Source organism: Spermophilus citellus (assembly GCF_964194105.1).
Source record: "Spermophilus citellus genome assembly, chromosome: 8".
Classification (NCBI taxonomy): domain Eukaryota; kingdom Metazoa; phylum Chordata; class Mammalia; order Rodentia; family Sciuridae; genus Spermophilus; species Spermophilus citellus.
This window is the reverse complement of record NC_138189.1, coordinates 40798825-40825589: the sequence shown is the minus strand read 5'-3', so window position 1 is coordinate 40825589 and position 26765 is coordinate 40798825. Positions and strand designations below refer to the sequence as shown.

The following is a 26765-nucleotide window of genomic DNA, read 5'->3' as shown; positions in this document are numbered from 1 at the left end:
TCCTACTCCCCTTTTTCTCCCCATCCAACTTATAGTAGATAAAAGTTCTTTCATTGGTTTTGAATTAATGAATGAACTATTATTCTGAAAAAGCAACTGAGCAGACAGATATGTTCTATCCTGGCCCCTCACCCTAGAGCAGTCTGCTAATTGTCCAGTCACATGAATGTTACTTCTTCTTCACCATAGATCGCATACTTCATGTTTCTCTCTCTCTTTCTAACATTCAACTTTGTCTTTGGAAGAATATGGCTGCAATGAATTTTAAGTGTTTTAAACATTACTAATTAGTTCATTAATTTATTTTTGTGATGCTGGAGATTGAATTTAAGGCCTCGTGCTTTCTAGTGCTCTACCACTGAGCTACATCTGCAGCTGAAATTTCTGTAAAATATTTTTTCTTTTTACCAAAAAGTAAAAAAAAATCACAGAAGTAATATTTTTATTTTAGAAAATAAATTTGGCTTTTAAAGTTTTTTGTTTTTAATAATACATTAAATTTTAATATGGAAATATTTAAATATGACTATTGAGTCTGGTTAGTAGGTAGAATTTATTTCTGGAAACTTGCAAAAATTAATTATTTTAAAAATAAGGTTTCTTATAATCTGCTTTTTGATATCTACTAAATATTAGTATATTGATAGTCTGTCTTTTATTTTCAGTAATGTGATACTTTTGTGATACTTTTCTATGTCTGGTTAATTTTACTTCATCATGATAACCTCCAGACCATTCAAATGACACTTCTTTATAGCAGAGTAAAACTCAATTGTGTGTGTGTGTGTGTGTGTATTTATATACCCCATATATTTTTTTAACCCACTCTTCTGTTGATGGGCATTTAACCTGATTCTATACCTTGGCTATTGTGAATACTACTGCAATAAATGTGGGTATGCAGGTATATGTTTTTCACATTGACTTCCTTTACTTTGGATAGATACCTAGGAGTAGAATTGCTGGATAGTGTGGTAGATCTATTTTTATATTTTTTAGGAATCTGCATACTGCTTTCCATGGAGGGTAGCCTAAATTTTTAATTATGGTACAATAATTAAAAGTCAAACTATCAAGTTGAAATAGAATAAAAATTTGGAAATAGAACAATGTAGATGAGCCTAGGAAGAAAAAAGTTATAGGGTCATTACATGAAAATGCAATTATGACTTTTAATATATTAAGTGACTATATGTGAGAATTTTAAAGAACATAGTGATGATAAGAAAAGTGAAAATAATTAACATTTGTGCCAAGAGTTTCTACTTCTTTACATGTGTAGTTTTACTTAATCATTACAGTAATTCTATGAGCTAGGAACAATTCACATATCCCATTTTTTCAGATGAGGAAACAAACAAAAATTAAGTCACTCAAGATCATACATCTGATAAAGGGTAGGACTGGAATTCAAATCCAAGCATTCTGATGGCAGAGGATGTACACTTTGTTTATAAAATTATGCTAATTCCATGTAACCAATGCCAGAAGTCTTACATGTTGTTTGGGGTAGAAATAAAGTTACTGCTTTGAGAGCATTCTGGCATTTAATTACCAATTTTAGTTCCCTCCCTCCTTCCTTTTCCTTATGCCTTTCTTCTTTCTTTTTTTCCTCCCTCCCTCTTTTTATTTCCAGTCTTAGGTATACATTACTAACAAGTGTATTTACCTTTTAGAATCCCTTATTCATGAACATGTTGAAACAAGAACTAATTTGTATTGTGAATCATCAAAAGTAGGAATGCACAAGGGGTCTTAATGATAAGGTTAGTTTACGTTGTATTTCAGTGACATAACCTTATGATGCTGTCACAGAGCAGAAATCAATTCTGATTGCTCACTGTAGGACTCTCAAAAGGTCAAGAAACTTTACTTTTTGTGAAGAGCCAGGAAAAAAATAAAAAGGCAGAGTTCCCCATGAGGAAATCAAATGTCAATGTTTGCATTTTCTCCTCTCCCCCATATTAAGTAAAATGGTTTTCTTTATCCCAAAACTCTACACAGGAGGGTGGGATCCAAGAGGAAGAAAGAAACAAAGAAATAGGTGATTGCTAGCAAGACTGGCTCATACTCTATCCTTGTGCCAATTATAATTTTGTAAAAAAAATAACACAGTGTAGCTACCCATTTCTGCTTCATATCATTAGCTGGAATTTCTTACGTGTCTCATTTCCATATATAAACAGGCATATAACCATGCAAGTAAGAAAAAGAGCTGAAAGTTTTAATCATAATGACATTGAATTTTGAAAACTGCCTATCATAAGCTTATTATTTTAAAAATGAAGCTTTGTTCTCTTAAATGATTTAAATGCTTTTTTCTAGCAGCATTTAAGACTATGAAATACTATGAAGTGCATTTTAAATTATGCACTGTCCTCCCACTCTTGCTGTAACTCTTACCGAAGTATAAATTTTCTTGACTACAATAGAGGCTTCTGGTATTTTTTAGACATTAAACAGACTTTATTTGTAGACTGCGGATTCTCTTGTGTAAATTCAATGAGAAGGATCTCATGACCGAAACCTCAGATCTTAAATATAAAGTTTCTCAGTACAAGGTAAGTTCATATTAAACGTTATGAGCACCAAGAGAAATAAACACCATTCTCTTAAATGATAAGAGTTTATTTGCTAAAATAAAAAAATCACTTTATCATTGCACATATAAACATAAGTCATCTTTCTAAGAGCTTGTTATTAAATTGTCAGTTATGCAGTATGTTTCAGAAGAGTGATTTTTTTTTTTAAAACATGAAGAGTGACTTGTACTTTTCTTATTGGATTCCGTAATGAAAATTATTCTGAAAGTAAGAAACAAATACATGCTAAGAATCTATTTGATTGTGTCCAAAATGGCCATTTAGAGAAGAAATGAGAAGATGTCTGTCTTGAACTCTGATACCTCGGAGAGAATCTTCTCTGGAGTACCATTGTGGTCATGGTGGTCGAGAGATCTTCACCTGTCTGCCCTACAGCTCTGTGAAGAGGAGATATATTCCTCAGTATATAATTTGTGGCAGAATATCCTGTTAGAGCTGAAGGGAAACAGATCTCTTAATAATACTGTCCTTTCTTTAGCAGCTACAATTCTTGAGAGTATTCTGTACTTGATGCCTGTTTATTTGTTGTTTTATTGTTTATTAATTTAGTGCAGTCTAAGTGCTGGTACTTTTTTACACTAAAACTAAGGAGATTTTTTTCTTCCTCAGTCTTTTTTCTTCTCGACTTCTCTATGGCATTCACTTCTAGGCTATTGCTTCTTTCTCATATGTGTGCTTTCTGTGACTTTTGGCCCTCCTGATTTTGGTGGAGTACAAAGTTAATTCTCTTGGGGTTGAATCACAGGTCTGCCACTTATTAGACAAACATATTTATTTATCCATAAAATGGGAGAAATATCTATTTCCTGGAAATTGAAAGAGAATGAAAACTCAGATCTTAGTGGTAGTTAACACTTTGAAGCAAATTGGAATTTGTGTGCTGTCTGTAGGAAAGTCTTCTTTCTTTGAGAGGAACGTGCTATTCATTCTTTTTCAATTGTCTTTTTCTAGGCCTTATGCTGAGTGTTTGAATATCTACTTTCTAGAAGCACAACCTACTTGCTGTTTTTTTTTTTTTTTTTTTTTTTAAAGAGATAGGGTCTTATTGTTCCCTGGGCTGACCTCATATTTGTAATCCTCCTGTCTTGGCCTCCAGGGTAGCTAGGATTACAGATTTGTGCCCTGGTGGCTGGTTTAACCAAGTCTTTCTTTATACATAATTCTGAATAGTTTTTCACTTTACTTTAGTTATGATTAACTTCTTCTCCAACTCCATTCACATCTTCACTTCTACCCTATCTCACCTTGACTGTATTAGGAATTCCTGTGCCTCTGTGGTCCACACTTTTATAGAAAAATCTCTTTGAGTTTCGTTTCTAGATCATAATCCAACTCACTATGCTGTGATACTTCTCAATGTGCTCTCATAGTTCTGGGGCACCTTAGTGTCAGCCTTGTTTATTCACCACCATTTTCTCTTTTCCAAATAATTTATGATGAATTCTTTGAACCATTTTGAACAGACAAGCCTGCCCACCTAGTACCATCATGGCTGCCTCTAGTTCCGAACCAGTAGCAAAACTCTAGTTTGTTAACCTCTCAGCTGAACAAAGATACTGTCTTGGCCTTCCCCTATTTTGGACACCACACTTCTCTTAATCAAGTTCCACATAAGATCAGTGGTTTTTGTCCCCGCCCCCCAATGCCTTACTTGCCGTTGTTTCCAGCCTTTAACATTTAGCAATTTCAACTAGTTTTAAAAAAATAGCAATAAATCAAAACACTCTAAAATTTTATTCAATATGTCATTTTCCAACATTATTGAGAGTCCTCTGCTTCCTGTTTTTTGGTACTTTTTGCCGTGCGACCAGCATGCTAGCTTCATACTAGAGGTCCTAAGCATAGAAGTTAACTAGTGAGATCAAAATAAACACACATAAACTCAATTTACCTTTTTCTTGACCAGGTCACCGATGGCCCCCTCTGGCTCCTGCCTCGAGCCACCTGGTGGGGTATCGAGGTTTAAACAAGAGACTAGCAGGAGAGAAAGAGGGCACGCCAGGGAGTGGCCTTTTATTGGGGAACAAGAAATTCAGGGGAGGAAGAGCATGAGGAAAAGACTAACAGTAAACAAAGACGAATGGGGGGAGAGAAAAGGAGAGAGAAGGGAAAGCATATGGAAATGGTAGGAGACCTTCAATGATATACAAAATTATAAGAGGTTGTGAGGGGCAAGGGGGAGGAAAAAAAAAGGGGAGAGAATTGAACAACAGCAGAGGAGGTAGAGAGGGAAGATGGGAGGGGAGGGGAGGGGAGGGGGGATAGTAGGAGATAGGAATGGTAACAGAATACAACAGTCACTAATATGCCATTATGTAAAAATGTGAGTGTGTAACAGATGTGATTCTGCAATCTGTATTTGGGGTAAAAATGGGAGTTCAAAACCCAATTGAGTCAAATGTATGAAAGATGATATATCATGAGCTCTGTAATGTTTTGAACAATCAATTAAAAAAAATAAAAAAGAAATTCAGGGGAAAATTCCATCCAGTGAAGGTCGAGGGGGACAGCATTCCAAGGTCAGGGTCAGTGATTGGTCTCAGGGTCAATGGTCAGTCACACCCCCAAACGGATGGGCTCTCACACCTAAAAAGGGTGGGGATTAGTTCTGACACAGCTTGGCCAGAGCACCTCACACCCAGTCAGGGAGGTGCCCAATCACATGTGAGAACGGCTTCCCACAGTACTTGAATTAGCACAGTTTTGGCTGCATAATAGCCGTGTTTTGATTACATTTATGTCTTTTGCTGTCATTATGGAGAATTTTATCTGGAATTAAGGGGAGCATGTATGAATGCACATTTTTTTTGTGTGTGTGAGAGGGACAGTGTAAAAGAGAGAGAAAGATAAAGGAAAAAACAGATGGGGAAATGGGAAGTTGGCAAACTTTGTAAAAAGGATAGGTTAAAACCTAATAACAACATGCAATGTGATATATAGTGACTTACAAAAGATGCCTTGTAAGACACATTGATTCTCAACTCTCATTCATCCTTATCTTTATGTTTTGGTTGTTACCACAATTTTGGGAATAGGGAAGGGATTTAATTTTTATCAAATAGCTACTTTATTTCAGGTGCTATAACAGAAGTTTTGCATAGTTCACTTAATGTTCCCCCAAATCTTGTGAATTTGGTACTCCCGTTTCACTCCCATTTCACCAAGAAGGAAAACAGACCCAGAAGGTTGGCTCCCTTTTCCAGGATTCCTGTGCCAGTTGTTAAGTTGTTGTCTCTCAGATCAAAACTCCCCCTTCTGCTCGGTGCTGCTGGGGCTGAGACTGCAGAGCACACTTCTGCCCTCCTGGCTGGCTCCCTTTATGCTGTGCTGATGGAGAGTGTTGAGGAAGACTGCAAAGCTCCAGGGTGAAGGAGCAACCTGGGGCTTCTTGTCTGCTTGCCAGAGACTCTGCTTCTGCTTGTGTTGTGCACAGTATTGGCGGGGGTGGGGTGGGGTTTCCTGTGGCAGCAACTGAATCCAGTTTGCAGCTCTGGCAACACATGCAACTTCATGGCATTCACACTTCAGAGGCGCCAGCCCAGCCCAGCCCAGTCCATGAACATTCTTTTCTTGGAGGTCCAAATTTTCCAAATTTAAGCTCATAGGTTCCTGAGTTTGTAAATTTTAATAATTCCAATTTATTTTTCTCTCTCCTCTCTCTCGGTTTTCTTACCACTAGTGGTAGTGACTGCTCTTACCTCCATTTTACCCTGGAGATTTTCCATCTTTTCAGTTCCCTAGTTCACAGTTGTTGTTTTTTTTGGTAGTAGATTTTCTCTGTTCAAAAGCTGGTGTGTTGACTGCCTTCTGACTGGGCCTTGAAATGACTCACAAATGAGCGAATGAGCCAGGATACAAACCTGAGTCTATGTGACTTCTGTCTCAAGACTCTTTTTGGATAGATAATCTGATGATTGGGGTGGGGGTGGCATCTACAGAGCTACAAATGCAGATATGATCGTGTCATCCTCCTGCTTAGAACTCTTTGAGGGGTCCCCATTATCAAGATAGTGTACAAACATGCCATTTATGAAAAATTTCTGCCTTTGAGACTCTTGACTTCACCCATCCACTCTCCTTGCTTTATTTCTCTTCTCCCCATTCCCCAGCATGGGCTTTTGCAGATCCAGGTCTCTGCTGCCTTTGCTGAAATACTTTGATTTGCTTTTTCCTCGAGCTCCACTCTGCACCCTTTTCTACCCGTGACTCTGGAGGTAGACTTTTATGGGCTGCCTCAAAGGCTTGACTGTCCTTTGCCTATCAGTTGGGTTAGGGTCTTGTTCCCTTGGCTTCTTTCCTGCCAGGATGCAGTTGGTTTCATTCCTCTACCCTTCCCTTGTTGGTTTTCATTAAAGCTTTAGATTTCTTCCAGCTTCCACTCTCATAAGAACTGTCTCTGTTAAGAGCTCCTTATTTTCACTGCTTGAGAATGCTCTTTGCTGCCACAGCCTTGATTTTGTGAACACTCATTTTCCACATAGTGTCCCTGGTGCATGTGTGCACAAATACAGACACACATTTTTGTCTGCTTCCTGTTAAAACCCACCTTATTTTTCATGACCTGATAATAGTTGTCACTTTCTCTGTGGAGCTATATCTAAGTCCTTTCTTCCTTGCTTTTCACCCCCTCATTGTGGGCTGAATGGATTGTTCTGACTCCTTAGGATACACGGCTCTTTTATTGATGCTTCCTTAGCACTTGCTATAGTATAATAGAGTTGAATGTGTGTCAATCCAAAACCTTATGTCGTGTTCTTTATTGGCCATTTGAAGAATTTAGTACATAGTGGGTGGCTCAATACTTGTTGGTTCAGTAAGTATGGCAGTAATTGTGGTGTGGAATAAAGAGACAGTGAATATTTCTATTTTAAATTTTAGTATTATTATTTATGTTTACAGTTCTCCTTTCTGATATTTCTTGTTCCTCTTGATGTCTCTGTACCCCTTTGTTCACATCTTCTTTCTTGGGCTTTTTTTCCTATGTCCTCATATCACTGTGCTATTTTGATGGCTTCCTCTTCCTAGTTGTTTCATGTCTTCTCTTCCTTACTTCTAGTTCGCTAGAAGACTATAGATGTCTTTGTTTCCTTGGACATATTTTGCATATAGATGCTCAGTTAGTGACTGCTACTGATCTTAAAGCCTTCCCCTACTTTCACTCCCTCCAAAACAAGAACACTCATTTTCTACAATTCTGTCTCCTGGCTTTTACAATTCTTTCCCAACATTTTCTCCATTATATCTCCCAGCCCATACCATCCTCTCTAAGAGATGACATCTTATATTCCTTTCAGTACTGTTTTTGTTTGTTCTGCTATTATAGCAGTTACTACCAGACTCTGAGTAGTTGGGGCTTGGAATTCTTATCTGTGTTTCTTCGTTTTCTTTGTACTTAACACAGGACCTTGAACTTGCTATATGCTCAATAAGTATTTATGAAATGAATGAATAAATTTTTGAATTAACAGTGTCAAGATTTGTCATCTATTTAATGGGTTGCGTTTTCTATTACTTTCTTGTGGAAACCAAGTGCAGTGTTGTTTTAGAACATATCGTCTCAAACTATGTAATCTCAGAATCCCTTTACAATTTTTAAAAAAATTATTGAGGATGCTGACAGGCTTTTGGTTTATGTAGATTATATCTATTGATATGTACGGGATAGATAAATGAAGGGATGAGTAGGTAGAAGATATCATATTGGAAATTAAAGTAGGAAATATTTTGTAAATATTTATTAATTTATATAAAGATAATAAACCATTACCAGTTATTAAAAAAAATCTGAGGCTGGGGTTGTGGCTTGATGGTAGCGCGCTCGCCTAGCATGTGCAAGGCCCTGGGTTCGATCCTCAGTACCACATAATAATAAATAAATAAAGGTATTGTGTCCAACTACAACTAAAAAAATTTTTTTTAACAATTATTTTCTATTTAATTCTTTTTTTTTTTAGTTGTTGATATACTTTATTTTCTTTATTTTTATGTGGTGCTGAGGATCGAACCCAGTGCCTCATGCATGCTAGGCGAGCATGTTACCACGGAGCCACAACCCCAGCCTCTAAAAAAAAATATTTAAAAAAAATCTGGGGCTGGGGTTGTGGCTCAGTGGCAGAGTGCTTGCCTAGCATGTGTGAGGCACTGGGTTTGAATCTCAGCACCACATACAAATAAATGAACAAAATAAAGGTCCATCAACATCTAAAAATTAAAAAAAAATCTGTTTTCTAAAGCAATGAGAAGAGGGGCAGTACTCTACACGTTTGCATATTTCTGCTGTCTAACTTAACAAAATACAACTGTCTTCATCCTAATATCTGTCTCTTCATGCAATCTACTGTGCTGTATCATTTTAGATGAAGCATATGAAGAAAAGTTGGCCTTAGAAAGATAAAAAGTTTGGGACTGGGGCTGTGGCTCAGTGGTAGAGCACTCTCCTAGCACATGCAAGGCGCTAGGTTCAATCCTCAGCACCACATTAAAAAAAATGAATAAATAAAATAAAGGTATTTAAAAAAAAGAAAGATAAAAAGTTTGAAAAGGAAGAGTATTTTAATAACCTTTTCAGAAGACCACAGATACTCTTTCTCTGATATTACACTAACTTTACAAAAGGTAGTTTCTTATATGGTAGTTGCAGTTTGAAATATGAAAACATCTTTGAATTTTTTATACTGTGTTCCATTAAAATCCATTCATCTTTAATTCCCATCAAAATACCAATGCTATTCTTCACAGAATTAGAAAAAATGATTCTTAAATTCATTTGGAGGTACAAAAGACCCGGTATACCCAATGCAATACTAAGCAAGAAAAATGAAGCTGGAGGCATCACAATAACTGATCTGAAATTGTGCTATAGAGGTATAATAGCAAAACCAGCATGATACTGACATCGAAATAGACATGAAGGCCAATGGAATAGAATAAAAGACAGAGAAAATCCACATACCCATAGCCATCTGCTACTAGACACAGGTGCCAAAAATATATCTTGGAGAAAAGATAGCCCTTTAAAAAAAATGTTAAAATGATAGCCTTTTTTGTAAATGCTGGGAAAACTGGATGCCATATGTAGAAAAATGAAATTAGACCCATATCTCTTACCCTGCACAAAACTCAAAATGAAATGGATCAAATACTTAGGAATTAGACCAGAAATTTTTCAACCGGTAGAAGAAAAGATAGGGTCAGCACTCCATCTTATAGGTGCTGGCACTGACTTCCTTAATAAGAGCCCCAAAGAACAAGAAATAAAACCAAGAAGTAGTATGTGGGATGCTATGAGACTAAAAAGCTTCTGCACAGCAAAGGAAACAATTAAAAACATGAAGACAGAGCCTTTGGAATAGGAGAAAATCTTGGCTGGCTACTCCTATAATAGGGGATTAACTAGAATATACAAAGAACTCAAAAAACTTAACAACCCCACACAAAAAACCCCAATCAGTAAGTGGGCAAAAATACTAAACAGAAACTTCTCAAAAGAAGAAACCCAAATAGCCAACAAATACATGAAAAAATGTTCAACATCTCTAGCAATCAGGGAAATGCAAATCAAAACTTCACTAAGATTTTATCTCACTCAAGTCAGAATGTCAGTGATTAAGAACATGAATAACAATTGTTATTCTAGCTCCTTTCTGATACAAGTACTTTAAGTTATAAACATTCATCTGAGTACTGTTTCATCCCAGAGATTCTGATATTTTAAGCTTTTATTATCACTTAGTGCAAAGCAATTTTTATTTACTTTTCTTGTGCTTTCTTCCTTGATCTCTGAGATATTTATAAGTGCACCACTTAATTTTGAAATAGTTGAAATATGGGTGTGGAGTTCTAATATTTAAAGATGATTGATTTCTAATATAATAAATCATACAGGAAGCACAGTCTGTATGATTTCAAATTTTAAAAAGCAATGGAAATGCTTTTTTATTTATTGTAATGGTTACACACATGTCAAAATTGATCAAATTGCATATTTCAAATATATGCATTTTATTGTACTTCAATTTTACCTCAATAAAGCTATGGAAAAAAAGAATATGAACAATAATAAATGCTGGTGAGGTTGTGGGGGGTGGGGAAGGTACACTTATACATTGTTGGTGGGACTATAGACTAGTACAACCATCCTGGAAAGTATATGGAGATTCCTGAAAAAACTAAGGGTGGAACCACCATATGACCCAGCTATCTCATTCCTTGGTATTTCTTCAAAAGACCTAAAATCAGCATTTTACAGGAACACAGCCACATAAATGTTTTTAGCAGCACAATTGACAATAGCTGAATTATGTTATTAGGGCATCTGTGAATAGATGAATGAATTAAGAAATTGTGATATATATATCTCACATACACATGCTTACATATACATACACACAATGGAGTTCTACTTAACCATTAAAAACAATGAAATTATCACATTTGCTGGTAAATGGATGGAAATGGAGAATGTCATAATAAGTTAAATTAGCCAAACCCAGAAACTCAATGATCAAATGTTTTCTTTTGTATTCAGAAACTTGAGCAAAATAAAGGGAAGGGGGAAGAGAAGATAGGATAGCAAAAGGAACCAATCAAACACAAATTAATAGACAGGCAAAAGCAAAACTAGTAGAGCAGAGGGAGGAGAATGGGAGAGAGGAGGGAGGTTGGGAGGGAAGAGGGGGAGATCATGAACTGAAATCCAGCTCCCTGTGTGTATGAGTTTGTCAGGACAAACCCAAATACTACGGGTAACTATAAAGCTCCAATTAAAAAAATCCATTCATCTCTCTTGCACTTTGAATGAATCATTTATATTAGTGTCTTGAAAATATTGGTTATCCCACCATTTGACCCAGCTATTCCCCTTCTCGGTCTATTCCCTAAAGACCTAATGAGAGCATGCTACAGGGACACTGCTACATCGATGTTCATAGCAGCACAATTCACGATAGCAAGATTGTGGAACCAACCTAGATGCCCTTCAATAGATGAATGGATAAAAAAATGTGGCATTTATACACAATGGAATATTACTCTGCATTAAAAAATGACAAAATCATAGAATTTGGAGGGAAATGGATGGCATTAGAGCAGATTATGCTAAGTGAAGCTAGCCAATCCTTAAAAAACAAATGCCAAATGACTTCTTTGATATAAGGGGAGTAACCAAGGACAGGGTAGGGACGAAGAGCTTGAGAAGAAGATTAACATTAAACAGGGATGAGAGGTGGGAGGGAAAAGGAGTGAGAAGGGAAATCGAATGGAAATGGAAGGTGTTCCTCAGGGTTATACAAAATTACATATAAGAGGAAAGGAGGGGTAAGAGAAGAATAATACAAGTGGAAGAAATGATTTACAGTAGAGGGGGTAGAGAGAGAAAAGGGGAGGGGAGGGGAGGGGAGGGGAAGGGGGATAGTAGAGAATAGGATAGACAGCAGAATACATCAATCACTAGAATGGCAATATGTAAATCAATGGAAGTGTAACTGATGTGATACAGCAATCTGTATACGGGGTAAAAATGGGAGTTCATAACTCACTTGAATCAAACTGTGAAATATGATATATTAAAAACTATGTAATGTTTTGAACGACCAACAATAAAAAAATATTGGTTATCTAAATTATATCAATTTTCCAAATGCTGACACATATTATGCAATATAATAAAATCATATTTACTGATATTAATGATATTAATGATTTTCCATTCGAAAATCTTGAGTGTGGGAATATAAAGATTCAGCAACAAATACAAATTTTCAAACATTCTAGTTTTTTACACACAAAATTGTCTTTTATCATTGGCAATATAAATGCCAATAGTTTTTCTCAAAGTGACAGGCTTACTTCATTCATGTTTTAGGAGATGTCTGAAGAACATGTCTTCTAGTTGTCTCTTCTGTTTGGAATGAAAAATGGCTAGTTAAGTTCATGATCCAAGTGACCACCCCAGAACTTTCTCTCAAGATAGCCATTATATTTTAGTGTGTACCAGAAGTCCACTTGCGTATTTCCCATTTATTTATGTAGAATATTGATGTTTTCTCAAGGGTTCAGATTTGATAAAATTAATAACATTTATAGTTTCCTGAAGTTGTTTGGAAGTGACACTGACTAGTATAATTTGGTGCCTGGATTTATGCTAAGCATCAACACTTTTACCCACCAAATAATATAGTAACAAAATCAAGTAAAACTTCAGTATTATTTATTATGAAGATTGTTTGTCTTTTCCAGAATGTGCTTCAGGACCCAGGGGTTTGTAGAATATCTTTGAGAGCCATTACTTAAAAGAAGGTCATATTCTCTGGGGCTTCTATTGGCACAATTTCCAATAGAAATCAGTGGAATCAGTTGAATATCAGAAAGGACGAGAAAGCTCATCGAACTCTTCTCTAAATGCTATTCTGAGTTTGAGATAACAGGCTATTTTCCTTTGTTCAGAAAATATTATGTGTGCCTACTATATAGTAAGTCTTTGTAGTAGATAGAAAACATGTAAAATATCTTGTTTTCGAATGTGCAAATTTTTAACTTTGCTGAGTTTGTTTATAAAGAAAGGGTTCTAGTACTTGTTAATCTGATAATTAGATGAAATGACTTACATGGAACATAGCATTTGTGAAGAATTCAAAATATGAGTAAAGTGAGGATATAGCGTGATGAAATTATTATCTCTGGGTGGATATAAAAATAATGACCAAGAGTCCTGCAACTGAATGTGAAGAATACTCTACCAGATCAAATCTAGGGGTGGGATCATTCCATCTGTAGAAATTGTTCCTTTAGTTGGGAAGTGTGACTGGAGTAAGATTTGGATTAGTTGCCTAATGATTATATTGAAACCTAGTGATGAATTTCTGAAGGAAATACGTATCATATAAGGTTGATCTAAGAGAAATGGTAGACTGAATAAGAGGTTGAATCAGGGCCCTAAGGAATACATCCATTTAGGAGGTGCAGAGAAGAAGAGAATCTAGAGAAAGAGACAGTCTTAAGATTGTTAAATAATGCTTAAGCTTATACCCCATCACCTATAGCAGCATTTATTGCTTCTGTTTCTTTATTTCTTCATCAGTAGATGGGAATCTGAATTTCTAATGTCCTTTAAACATCTACCCTCTTGCTCTGTACGTTTAATTTAAATAGATGTTTCCTCTTTTTATGTCTTATTATCTTCTTCCTAAAAATAATGAATTTTATATGTATGTTTGAGGTTTACAACATGATTTTATAAAAATATCTTGATAGTAAAGTCATTAGTGCAATGAATCAAATGAAAATATTTCTCATATAGTTACTTTTTGTGATAAAAACAACCAAAATCTACATTCGGTGTTATATCAAAGAATCATTGCTAAAGTCAGTGTCAAGGACGTTTCCCTTGTGTTCTAGAAATTTTATTATTTTCAGTCTTACATTGAGGTCTTGATCCATTCTGAATTGATTTTTTAACGTGGTATAAGAAAAGGGTCCAATTTCGTGTATTTGCATGAGGAGACCCAGTTTTCCCAGCACTGTTATTGAACAAACTGTCCTTTTCTCATTATGTTCTCTTGAGGTTTTGCTGAAAATTACTTGACTTGTGTTTGGATTCATTTCTAGACTTTCTAATTTGGTTCACTGGTCCTACTGCTTTTGTACCAGTACTATTCTGTTTGGATTGCTATGCATTGTAATCTAATTTTAAATTAGGAGTTGTGAACCCCCAATTTTGTTTTTCTCAGTATTGGTTTGTATATTTAGGGGTTTTTGTTTTGTTTTGTTTTGTTTGTTTGCTTGCTTATTTGTTTTGTAGTTCTACATGAATTTTAGGTTGTGTTTTCACTTTCTGTGAAGAATGCCATTAGAATTTTGATAAGGATTGCATTAAATCTGTATATTGCTTTGGGCAGTATGAACATTTTAACAATATAATTCTTCCAACCCATGAACACAGAATATATTTCCATTTGTTTGTTTTTTAAAAATTTATTTCATTGATTTTTATAGTTTTCAATGTACAAATATTTAAGCTCCTTTATTAAATTTATTCCTAAGTAATTTTTTGATGCAATCATAAATGGGATTGTTTTCTTGATTTCTTTTCCATTTACGTTATTGTTTGTATATAGAAAAGAATCTCATTTTCATATATTGATTTTGTATATTGCAACTTAACTAATGCATTTATTTGTTTTGACAGTTTTTAAAAAAATATTATTTTTGGTTGTCAATGGACCCTTTATTTTATTTATTCATATGTAGTGCTGAGAATTGAATCCAGTGCCTTGCACATGCTAGGCACACACTCTGTTACTGAGCTCCAGCTCCAGCTCCTGTTTTGACAGTGTTTTGGGTAGAATCTTTGTGATACTTAACATAAAGGATTGTGTTATCTACAAATAGGTAAGTTTTTCATTTGTGATTTAGATACCTTTTATTCATTTTTTTTTTGTCTGACTGCGCTTGCTAGTACTTACAGTACTATGTTGTGGCAACAATGGGCATCCCTGCCTTGTACTTGATCTTATTAGAAAAGCTCTCAGTTTTTCTCCTCTGATTACAGTGTTAGTTTTGGGTTTTTCATGAGTGGCCTTTATTACATTGTGAAATTTTTTTTATATTCCTAAACAATTAACAGTTTTTTTTTTTTTATTAAGAAAGCCTGTTGAGCTTTGTCAGGTGCTTTTTTTTTGCATCAATTGAGAATAATTTTGTGGTTTGTATTTTTCATTCTATTGATGATTTGTATTACATTGATTATTTGCACACTTAAATCAGCCTTCATGACAGGGATAAATCTTAGATATTATATTTAATCTTTTTGATGAAGTTGAATTTGGTTTGCTAATATTTTATTGAGGATTACCACATCAGTATTCATCAGAGATACTAAGTTATAGTTTTCCTTTTTAATAATGTCTTCATCTAGCTTAGGTATTGCTGATATCATAAAATATATGTAAACATAACCCTCAAGTGCTATATTTGGAAGAGTTTATTGGTAATAATTTTTCTTTTGAATATTTGGTAGGATTCAGTTGTGAAGCCATCTATCTAGTCCAGGGCTTTTTCTTTGTTAGAAATTTGAGAATTACTACTTAAATCTATGCTTCTTTGGTCGGGGTAGGGGTGGAGAATGCTATTAAAGCCTTCCATTTTTTCTTAATTCAATGAAGTCTATATTTCTAGAGACATTTATTTCCTCTAGGTTATCCAGTTCTTATCATATCATTGGTCATAATAGTCCCTTATTTACTTCTGAGAGGTCTGTTGTAATGTCTCAACTTTTGTTTCTGATTCTATTTATTTATTTGAGTCTTTTCTCTTTTTTTGGTTAGGAATTGGTAAATATTGTTTATATATTTTGAAAAAAGAACAACCCTTGATTTTATCAATTCCCCCGCCTATGGTTTTTCTGTACTCTGTTGAATTAAGCTCTGTCTCATCTTTATTATTTTCCTCTTTCTGCTAACTTAAGGTTTACTTTGTTTTTAATTTTTTTCCATAGTTCCTTGAGGTATAATGTTAGGCTATTATTTGGTATCTTTATTCTTTTTTAATGTAATTATTTATTGGCATAAACCTTCCTCTTAGAACTATTTTTGTTGCATCCCATAGGTTATGTTTCTATTGTTTTATGTTTCAAGAAGATATTTTAAAATTTCCTATTTTTTTTTCTTACTTGATCTCTAAGTTGCTCAGGAACATGGAATTTATGCATATTTGTGAATTTTCCAAGATTCCTCCCTTAAATTTGTTAAGACATTTTGTAATGTAACATATCCTGGAGAATGCTCCATGTGTGCTAGAGAAGAATGCATGTTTTGTGCTATTGGATGTAATGCTCTACATATATCTGTTAGCTCCATTTGGTCTAAAATTTAGTTCAATTCCAGTATTTTCTCATTGATTTTCTGTCTGGCTGACCTATTCATTGATGAAAAAGGGGTATTGAAGTCTCCTATTATTATTGTATTGGAACCTATTTCTCTCTTCAGATTTATTAATATTTGCTTTATATATTTAGTAGATTCTTTGATATTAGGCACATATAAATTTACAACTGTTAAATCCTTTTGATTACCTGACCCTGATGTCATTAAATAATGTCCTTCTTTGTCTTTGACAACAGTTTTGACTTGAAGACTATTTAATCTAAAAATAGTAACTCTTGCTCTCTTTTGTTATTACTTGCATTTGTTTACTTAGTAGTGTTCAGTAAGTCCTGTAGACTTTTTTTACTCTTTCATTGCATTTTCTTTTGTTTCCTGTGACTGGATTATTTTAAAAGGTGAATTTTAAGTTTACAGACACTACTTCTGCTTGATTTAGTCTGCTGTTGAAGCTCTCTACTTTTTATCTCATTCATCAAATTCTTCAGCTCCAAGATGTCAGTTTGGTTTTTTTTTTTTTAGTCATTGATGGATCTTTATTTTATTTGTTTATATGCGGTGCTGAGAATCAAACCCAGTGCTTCATACATACTAGGCAAGCGCTCTACCACTGAGCCACAACTCCAGTCCTCAGTTTGGTTCTTTTTTGATGATATTTATCTGTGTTGGATTTCTTATTCATATTATGAATTATTTATCTGATTTTGAATAAATTACCTGTCTGCATTCTCTTGTAATTCACTGAGTTTCTTAGTTTCCATAGAGATCGTTATTTTGAATTCCTTTTTAGGTGATTTGGAAATTTCCTTTTCTTTGGAACAATTACTGGAAAAGTATTATGTTCTTTTGGTGCTGTCCTCACTTTTACATGTTTCTTATGCCTCTGTGTTGATACCTGTGTATCTGATCCCCTTTCAAAGTTAGAATGGATTTCATAGAGACTTTCCCCTGTAGATAGGCCCTTGGATATCTTTTGGTCGGGTGTGTTGACTCTGATTCCAGGTGAACCCAGTAGAATTATCTTCGTGCAGCTTCTTCAGCTGGGTTCAATGTCAGCAATGGCTACAGGTACCTTAGTGGCCCAGGCTGTGGGAATATTTGGCATAAGTGGTGGCAGGGTAGATTGTTAGGCTTCTCAGCAGCAAGAATTTTAGGGGTATTCCAATTCTCTTTTTCTTATCGAGGGGTGACTTAGCTGAGGGCATCTTTCTTGGTATCAGGTCTGATGTGACCCATACATAAACACAGCAGTGCTATGTTCCAGGGCATAGATTCTGCCGTGCGACCAGCACGCTAGCTTCATGCTAGAGGTCCTAAGCATAGAAGTTAACTAGTGAGATCAAAATAAACACACATAAACTCAATTTACCTTTTTCTTGACCAGTTCAGAGACGGCCCTTCCCGGCTCCTGCCTCGAGCTACCTGGTGGGGTAGCGAGGTTTACACAAGAGACTAGCAGGAGAGAGGAAGGAGCACGCCAGAGAGTGGCCTTTTATTGGGGAACAAGAAATTCAGGGGAAAATTCCATCCAATGAAGGTCGAGGGGGACAGCATTCCAAGGTCAGGGTCAGTGATTGGTCTCAGGGTCAGTGGTCAGTCACACCCCCCAAACGGATGGGCTCTCGCACCTAAAAAGGGTGGGGATAAGTTCTGACACAGCTTGGCCAGAACACCTCACACCCAGTCAGGGAGGTGCCCAATCACGTGTGAGAAGGGCTTCCCACAATAGATGGTTAAAGTTGCTGTCATACTGGGGTCAGGGGATTAGTGTCTTGCTGAACTATTGGGATACCTGCAATGTGGGCACAGGTTCAATCCCTGATACATGGGTGGATGCAACTTTTCCAAAAAACTGGGGACTGTGGCTTTGAAGAATTCCCTTGTAGCTTGGGCTTAGGAGGGAGGGGTATAGTTGTGACTCTGATCCTGGAGGTTGGAGAACAACCCTGGAATGGCCCTGTGGAAGAAGGAATGTTCCAGAGGCTTGAACCTTGGGTAGCAGAGCACAGCTGCAATTTGGGCTCTGGAGCCAACAGGGTACAGTGGTAACTGGAGCACTAGGAGAGGGGTACTGCATTGAGGTGTTTATAGACCCCAGGGTGATGAGACCCAGAAGTGAGTCTGGCTCTGTGAGACTGGGTACAACAGCATGAAAAACTCAGAATGGCAAAAGGGAAGGGGCATGGAAATGAAATGATAGGTGTACTGCCCAGAGAGCTGAGACTCCTCATCAGTTCAGACTCTGGTGACTAGTTCAGATCCAAGAGCTCTGTAGCTCTGTAGCTCTCTGGACCAGAGGGTGGGTGGCACAGCTTGGACAAGGCAATGTTTCCATGAGGAGAAGGACACCACATAATTTCAGGTTCCTGGAGGTACAAATGCTGTGCTGGACCAGGGCTGCAGGTCTCTGAGAGGCTGGTCTTACAGGGAACAGTGCTGTACTTCGGTTGAAACTGTCTGCAGTTGAAACTGTGATAGCTTGGCCATGAAATGGTGCTCTGTCATATGTGCATACATGGTGCAATGATGGCAGAGCCTTAGGGATGAAGGCATGCAGTGGCTACTGGCCTTTGGAGAAGGATGAACTCTAGAAGGAGCTCTGGCTTGAAGATGCACAAAATACTAGCGGCTTGAGCCATGGTGGGCAGGACACAATATGAACTTTTCTGGAGTAGTGTGATCTGCATTCCACTGTAGGCAGTTCCAGGCAGCTCCTAAGCTGAGCTCAGGACTTATGAGGCCTGCAGGATGCTCCAGTAGCTGAGGCAGCAAGTGTCTGGGAGAACAGGAGCAGCTGGGAACTTCCTGCACACCTTTTTCCTGTAGGGAGAAGACCCTTCTGTTTCACACTGGGGCATAGGGCAACAGAGACAAAATGTTTCCTTTCCTTCTCTATGTGGCCATCCTAAGTTTTGTGCTTCACAGGATTTTTGCTGCTTCTTTCCTGTACTGTAGACTCCAGTAGTCTCCTCTTAGTCACTCTCTACAAAGAGCAGTTGTTTATTCATTCTATTGATCCTTGCACTGGGTGGAGGAGGAGGGGGCGAGCATTGGGCACCTCTAGTCGGCCATCTTGCTTATTACTCCTCTTAGGCTTTCTCAACATAAGGAATCCTGAAGGTTATGCTATGAGTTAGGCAGGAGTTGAAAATCCCTGAGAGCATGAGGTGGTGAGAAGGCCCATGGCTGTAGGGTGGGAGGTTCTCCTTTAGGAGAAGAAATTCCTTTCCAAGTCAGAGTGGACCATCAAGGAGATGCTTCTTCTCTGGCAAGCTAGAGTTCTGCCCCTGGATAACTGGGGGCAGGGTATGGGGCTGGGGGAGAATCTCTTTTCTTCTTTGCTCTATACATCGTTTATAAATGTTGAACCAGTGTTTAAGTTAGCTTTAGGAAGGCTACATTTCCACAGAAAGCCAAATCATAAATGTTTCTGGTGATTTTCTAATTTGCTGTTCTGTATAACTTCAGGGACAGCTATTTATTTTTTGTGTGTAACCCCTGATCCTGCAACAGTTACTTTATTCCATAATAACCTGGAAATAGAGTATATAGCACATTTCTCAACTTTGGACCCATGGAATTGAGTTGTTTTATGTAATTAAAATACTCTTTTCACATTAGTTTCTTCTTCTACTATTATTATAATGGTTGTAGAGCTAAAAAAATTTTGTGTAACAAGAAACACATACTATTTAAAGGATATACCAGAACACTTTTCTCAGTATTTATGGTGTTATAAAAATGAACATTAATTCACAGCTGGGCTTTATCCAAGTTTTACTATACAGATGGCTGTGTATATTGCCCTTCAAATCCCTGTGGGAGAAGGTTTGTAATTTCTTCCCTCTTTCCCCTTTAGTAACTTATTTCAGTGTCTCATAGTCATCATGATCAAGATTTTTACCCCAGGTCTGATTTAAATCTCTCCACCTGTATGTTAACCATATTTCTTTACCCTTTGACCTCAATTGAGGTGAGAAGCAGGCCGTTATTATTACTCTTCTATTTCTTTATTTGTTGAAAGACCATGCTTTATCCATTGCACAAATCAGTGATAGTAATAAAGTCAAATTTCTCAGAGAAAAACAAATATCTGTCCACTCTACAAGAAACAGACATTACTTTGTTTTAGAGCGAAGAGATTATTTTAAAAGTTACACTAGCTCAAGTTTATAAAAAATTCATATGACAATATACGTAAAATAAAAAGTGAACATATAATTCTTTCATCCCACTACTCCCACTACCCTGCTTTTTGAAGTAACTTTTTAATTAAATTAATTTTTGCCTTCCAAGCATCTGTCTATGTAAATTGTTAGGAAAGTAAATTTAAAAAAAACAAAAATGAGAAAACAAAATCAAGGTGCTTGCTAATAGTATAGTAATGTGGTTTCCATCCTGATTTTTCTCTCTCCCTCTTATTAGAGTTTTGGCTACCCAGCATAAAAACCATGAGGAAACTTAATTATATAGTTGCGCTTCATTTTAAACCTTATATCTATTTAAAAAATCATGTTAAATTGTTACATCAAATAATATTTTAAGTATATGAGGATATTGATATAGCCATGGGAAACTACTATACCATATTAAGTAAAATCTAGCAGTTTCACAACTGGGTGTGTATCCAGTAGAAATGAGTGCTTATGTCCACCAAAAGACATATATTAGAATGTTCATAATATTTTTTATAATGGCCCCAAACTATAAAACATAAATGAGCTTTAATAGCAAAATGTATAAAGAAACTATTGTAGTCATACAGAGCAATAAAACACAGTAACAAAATGGATTTTTGGATAGTATGGAGCAAATGAAGCCAGATGAAATCGAGTACATACATAGAATTTCATTTAAATGAAGTTCAAAAGCAGACAAAATGTGATTTGTTGTAATAGAGAGCAAAGCACTGGTTTACCTTTTGGGAATTGTTGACTGGATAAACATTCCAGGGAATCTCCTAGGGTACAGAATGTATGCTAGACCTATTCAGGAGGTGATTATATGGACAGACATATGTGAAACTGATTTGAACTATGCACTTAAGATTTGTGTGCTTTACTATATGCATGTTGTGCTCCTCACTTACCAACTCCTTTATACCAGAGGCTTCTGATCTTGGAGTTCATGTTCTGGAAAGGTGGCTTCCTCTTTGATGCAGGTCTTTTCACATATTCCAGGTAAAGTCTTTTATGGAGATGGCAGCAGCAGATGATAATGATGATGATGATGATGATGATGATGATGGTGATTTTTGCTTTTTCAATTAGTACTCTTACATTCCTCTTTTGCCTTTCAGGAAATTATATTTCATTAGATTAAAAATGCATTATAATTGTTTCACTATATATAAAAAGAGTTCAATTATTACTACTTGATTTTTTTCTCATTTCTATTGCTTCTCTGTTTCTTGGTATAACTAAATACAGTTAGTCTCCCAGATGGATGTCCTGTTCCAGTTATATTCTAATATGAATGGTACTTTTTCATTTGGGCATGGGGTATTATTTTGAAGTAATAAAATTTTTCTGAAATTACATAGCATTTGTATAATTCAGTGAATATATCAAAACCCACTTAATTGTGCATTTTTAGGGTGAATTTGATGGTATATGAGTTATATCTCTGCAAAGCTATTTTTAAAAAGAGCTTTTAGAAATTAAAGAAATCATTGTGGAAATAAAATGTTCAACAAAAGTTTGAAGATAAGTTCTGAAAAATCTAAAATGAGAAATCTAAAATAAAATAAAATAAAATGAAAAATCTAAAATAAGAAAAAAAGAAGATGACTTTGAAAAGATGAGGGAAAATAAAGAAGATTAAAGATACACAGAATGAATTCAAGGGTCCCCAAACTATTAAAAGTTTCAGAGAGAGGAAGTAGAGGATAGGAAATTAGCAAAGAAAAAATGTGATCTTTCCTAGTGTTAAAAAATTTCAAATTAAATAGTCTTATCCAAGCAAGTAGAAAAGATTTTTTTAAACCCTCTAAATTAAACACTGTGATTCTGTGATTCCCCAGATACTGAAGAGTAAGAAAATATTAAGGACCCCAAGAGAAGCTCATCTGCAGATGAACAAGACTGAGACAAGCACACATTTCTCTTTGGCAACCCTCAATATCAGAAGACAATGAAACAATGAATTATTTTCAATCCAAGAATCCTAGATTCAGATACATTGTCATTAACTGTGAAGGCAGGAAAAAATAATTTTCTGACATAAAAATACTTTGCTTTCCATTCAGCTTAAGGACATTCACCAAAACAATATGGTTCATTAAGAAAGAAAAATTGGGGACTTAAAGAAAATATAGATCCAACTGAAGAGAGCAGTGGAAGGAATTTTGACTGATGGCTGTGCAGATAGGCCTAGAGAACAAACTGCCACAGTGGAGTATTCTGGGAATGGGGAAAAGCATGAACTACAAAGATAGGACAGGGTATTCAAGGTTAGAATATTTTAAAGCTTGTTCAAGAAGATAATAAAAATACTAAAGAACAAAAAACATGATTGAGCATTCTAAGAAGAAATAAAATCTTCTTTGTGAATAAGTAAATTGTGAATAGTTACATACTTAACAATGATGTAAATAGTATAGATTGAGTTTGAACTTTTAGAATCAAATATAGCAAAAACAGATAATACTGAATCATGGTTATGGAATAAAAGTAGTGCTACCAATTTTGAGCAGATAAACATAAAACACAGATGATTTAAAAGATGAAAGGGGGAAAAAGAAATAAAAGGAAGGATCAGGGACTTAATATCCTCTTCTTAGAACTTGAACAGCCATATGATACCTTCAGTGGTTGACAGCAAAAAAGAAAGCTTTGGCATGCAATGTAAGTTTTAAAGATAACCAGTAAGTGGGGGAAGAAGGTGTTGAACTCTTTTGTCTGCTTTTGGGCTGTGTGATGATCTTTTTGTTGGTATCTTCCTACCTCTTTTTACAGCTTTCTATCATTCTGGTGGGTAATTCTGGTGAGATCTCCTGAGAAATAGATGTAAACACATGTGCTCAGGGTAGCCATTTGAGCCTTTTGTACATTATTAACAAAACTCCTAAACCATTCTTCATATACGGAATTCAGGCTGTTTTCTGTTAACTGTTGAATTAACACTCAAAATTTATTGAATGGTGCAGTGAATAATTTTAGCAGAATTGCCTGCTTTGGAAGGGGAAAATTTTTGTTTTGCAAAATCACGTGCTAGGTGTCAAGGCTCATGATTGAGATGTGTGTATGTATATATGTGTGTGTGTGTGTGTGTGTGTGTGTGTGTGTGTGTATGTATATATGTATGTATGTATAAAATTGGCAGTAGCCTGTTAAAAAATTTATTCAACCTTGTAATCAGAGCACAAACAAAACAACAAGAATCTTGATAAAAATACTAGTATATTTAGAAAGACGTAGTCAATTTCTATAGGTAAATGTTAGAGGAAATGTAGGACTTAATGTGGATGAAAGAATTGAAGGTAGCTCATTGCAAGGTGGTATGAGAGGAGTTGAGGTTGTTTAGTTATGGAAGCAAAAGCAAAATGAACTGAAGATCAGGGCAAATCCAACAGGAAACATTTTAAGATAGGGCATGTGGCCAGCAGAGCCAAGAGGAAGAGCTGGGAATGAATGGGCATTTCATGCAATACTTAGTTTCTTCTGTGGCTTGCAGAATCCAGCTGTGCTCATTTACTTTGTGTTCAGTTGCTGTTATTTGGTGATACCAAATATTAAAATAATGAGGAAAAAATCACAAATCAACAGGTGTGACTTTTGTGAAATGTTAATATTATCCTGTTTTGCCAATTGTGTATGAAATAATGAACCAGAGTCTTAGAAGAGTATATTATATTTAAATATTCCCATATGCTTTGTTTTTATCATATTAGAAAATGATTGAGAAAGGAGAAAAATTAAATGCTAATATTTGATATCTGGGGATGTGAGTCTTAAAAATATAAAGTCTGTACACATTGGGTTTTTCATTCATGTTTGTGGGAATATGATGAATGAAAAATGTGCAATGACAGTATGGTTATATGTTATATCAAGAGATTTTTAAAAAATAGCTAAATGTACTATTTTTAGACAAAATTTTTGTTGGTTATTATTTGTTCCCACCACAACAGTTATGGGATTAAACCATACATGGCACTAACAAAATACTCTTTAAGAATGCCAATAGAGAATTAAATATATGTAGGTAATTTACTTAATTTTACTAAGTCACAAAACAGGTTGAACAAACTATAATTTATTATGTATGCAGTAATGGGAAGAATGATCTCCATAATTCATTTGAATTTAACTGAATTCAATATTGAAAGGGTTTTAGAGAATATTAAAATACAATACTAAATTCTTTTATTTTCCAGATCTGTACCCTTTCCCCTAAAAGATAATTATATTTCAGTAAGAGTTTTTAAAAAATGTATAGAATTGGTGATAAGCTTTGTATTTTTCTCTTAACTAAATTGAAATCAGAAGTGTATTTCTTTCTTTAAAATTAAAAAAAGAAGAATAAACCTCAATAACATTTCTTGCTTGAAAACCACTTTTCAAATGTGAAATTGTCACTTCTCAAAGAGTTACTATAGGGCTGGGGATGTGGCTCAAGTGGTAGCGCACTTGCCTGGCATGCGTGCGGCCCGGGTTCGATCCTCAGCACCACATACAAACAAAGATGTTGTGTCCGCCGAAAACTAAAAAATAGATATTAAAAAATTCTCTCTCTCTCTCTCTTTAAAAAAAAAAGAGTTACTATACTTTATGCAATTTTGATATAAAATAATCCTTGTTTTATAGCATTTAAAAATGTGTTGCAAAGCCTTCTGGGTTGACATTTTAAAACCACCATATAAATCTGCCTGACAAGTTATTTTTTTTCCTTTTTTAAAAGTAAGGTATGGATAAATGTTCTGCACTTTACTTTTCAACACCTGGTTCTAGTTGCTCATTGTTTTAGTTGATGTGAACTAAGAATCTTTATTCAAGTCATTAATCTTACTACAACATTTTTGGTAGCCAATTCATTGATTTCCATTTTTTGGAATTACATTTTTTGTGATTAAATTAAAATTTTGAAAATGCCATGTCACAAGCCTATATTTTAAGGCATTTTTGTGAAACACTTTTTTATTGAATTTCAGTTAGCATGTTATAAATTATTAGGACATATCTAATGAAGTGTTTGTGAGAAAAGGATTTACTGTGCAAATAGAGCAGGAATGATGAATAATTGCAGAGTTCACAGTGTTGTGCTCTGTTGGCATTTCCTGTTATGAAATAACCCACTTTGTTTCTTTAGATCACATGCCTTATGTGAGAAGGTAGCATTATATAAACCTGAGTGACTGAGTCTGACTCTTAGCCAGGAAAAGCTAACAATAAAAAGTTTGCCTATGTTTTTTAACTGAAGACACTCTTACCTTTAAAATGTACATATGGTGGGGCTGGGGCTATGGATGGTGGTAGGGAGCTTGCCTAGCATGTGTATGAAATAACAACTAAACATACTTGAATTTCAGTATCAAAGAACAGCCCACAAGGAGGAGGTGGGTAAAATGTATAGGAATGATTTGCTTGAGTTCCAGCTATGTTGACCCCATTGCTTTCTTTATGCCTGATGGTGGAAATCTGGTGTCCAGTGACTTCATGCAAAGCACCAGTGAATGGCAGGGATGAAGTTTAAGATTAGAGAGTGGCAGTGAGTGAGTCAAAGACTGCTATGGGAAGAAATTGGACTTAGGGGGTCTGGGGGAATGAATTAACAAATTGTTGTGTGCATGTGTGTCTATGTGTATCTTGTACAATCTCTAACCTTTTCTATCTGGGTGACTAGTATAGCAAATGTGCCACATGTCATACCAAACCCTTTCTTCTGATATTTCATTGTCTAGTGTTTTTGCCACCCAATTTCTCCATACATTTTTTGTTTTTATCCTCACGAGTATTTATGAACCCACTGATATCAATGATAAAATTTAAGCTATAGTCATAACATATTTCTTCTCTTATTTTATGTTATACCTATAATTAGGAATCTGACCTTTTGGATTCCTATATCATATATCATGGAGTGGTAATCTGAAGTTCTAGCTATAGTCACATAAAACTGATATTTATTTGAAAATTGTTTACAGTATATCACAGGATTTTAAAATGTATTCTACTGGCCATATGACCTTGGTTTGGTCCCTTAACATCTGTTTTCTTACTTGAAAAATGCAGGTAACATCTTTGTTGTTGTTCCTGCTGGGAAGATTACAGCACTTAGGAAAGCG

The 26765-nt window shown here is 35.5% G+C and overlaps 1 protein-coding gene across 3 annotated transcripts in view; it reads left to right on the top strand.

The window, feature by feature from the left end:
* SCFD2 (sec1 family domain containing 2) overlaps nt 1-26765 on the top strand; it is a 416855-nt gene that overhangs the window by 48350 nt on the left and 341740 nt on the right. The gene's annotated exons all lie outside the window — the stretch shown is intronic.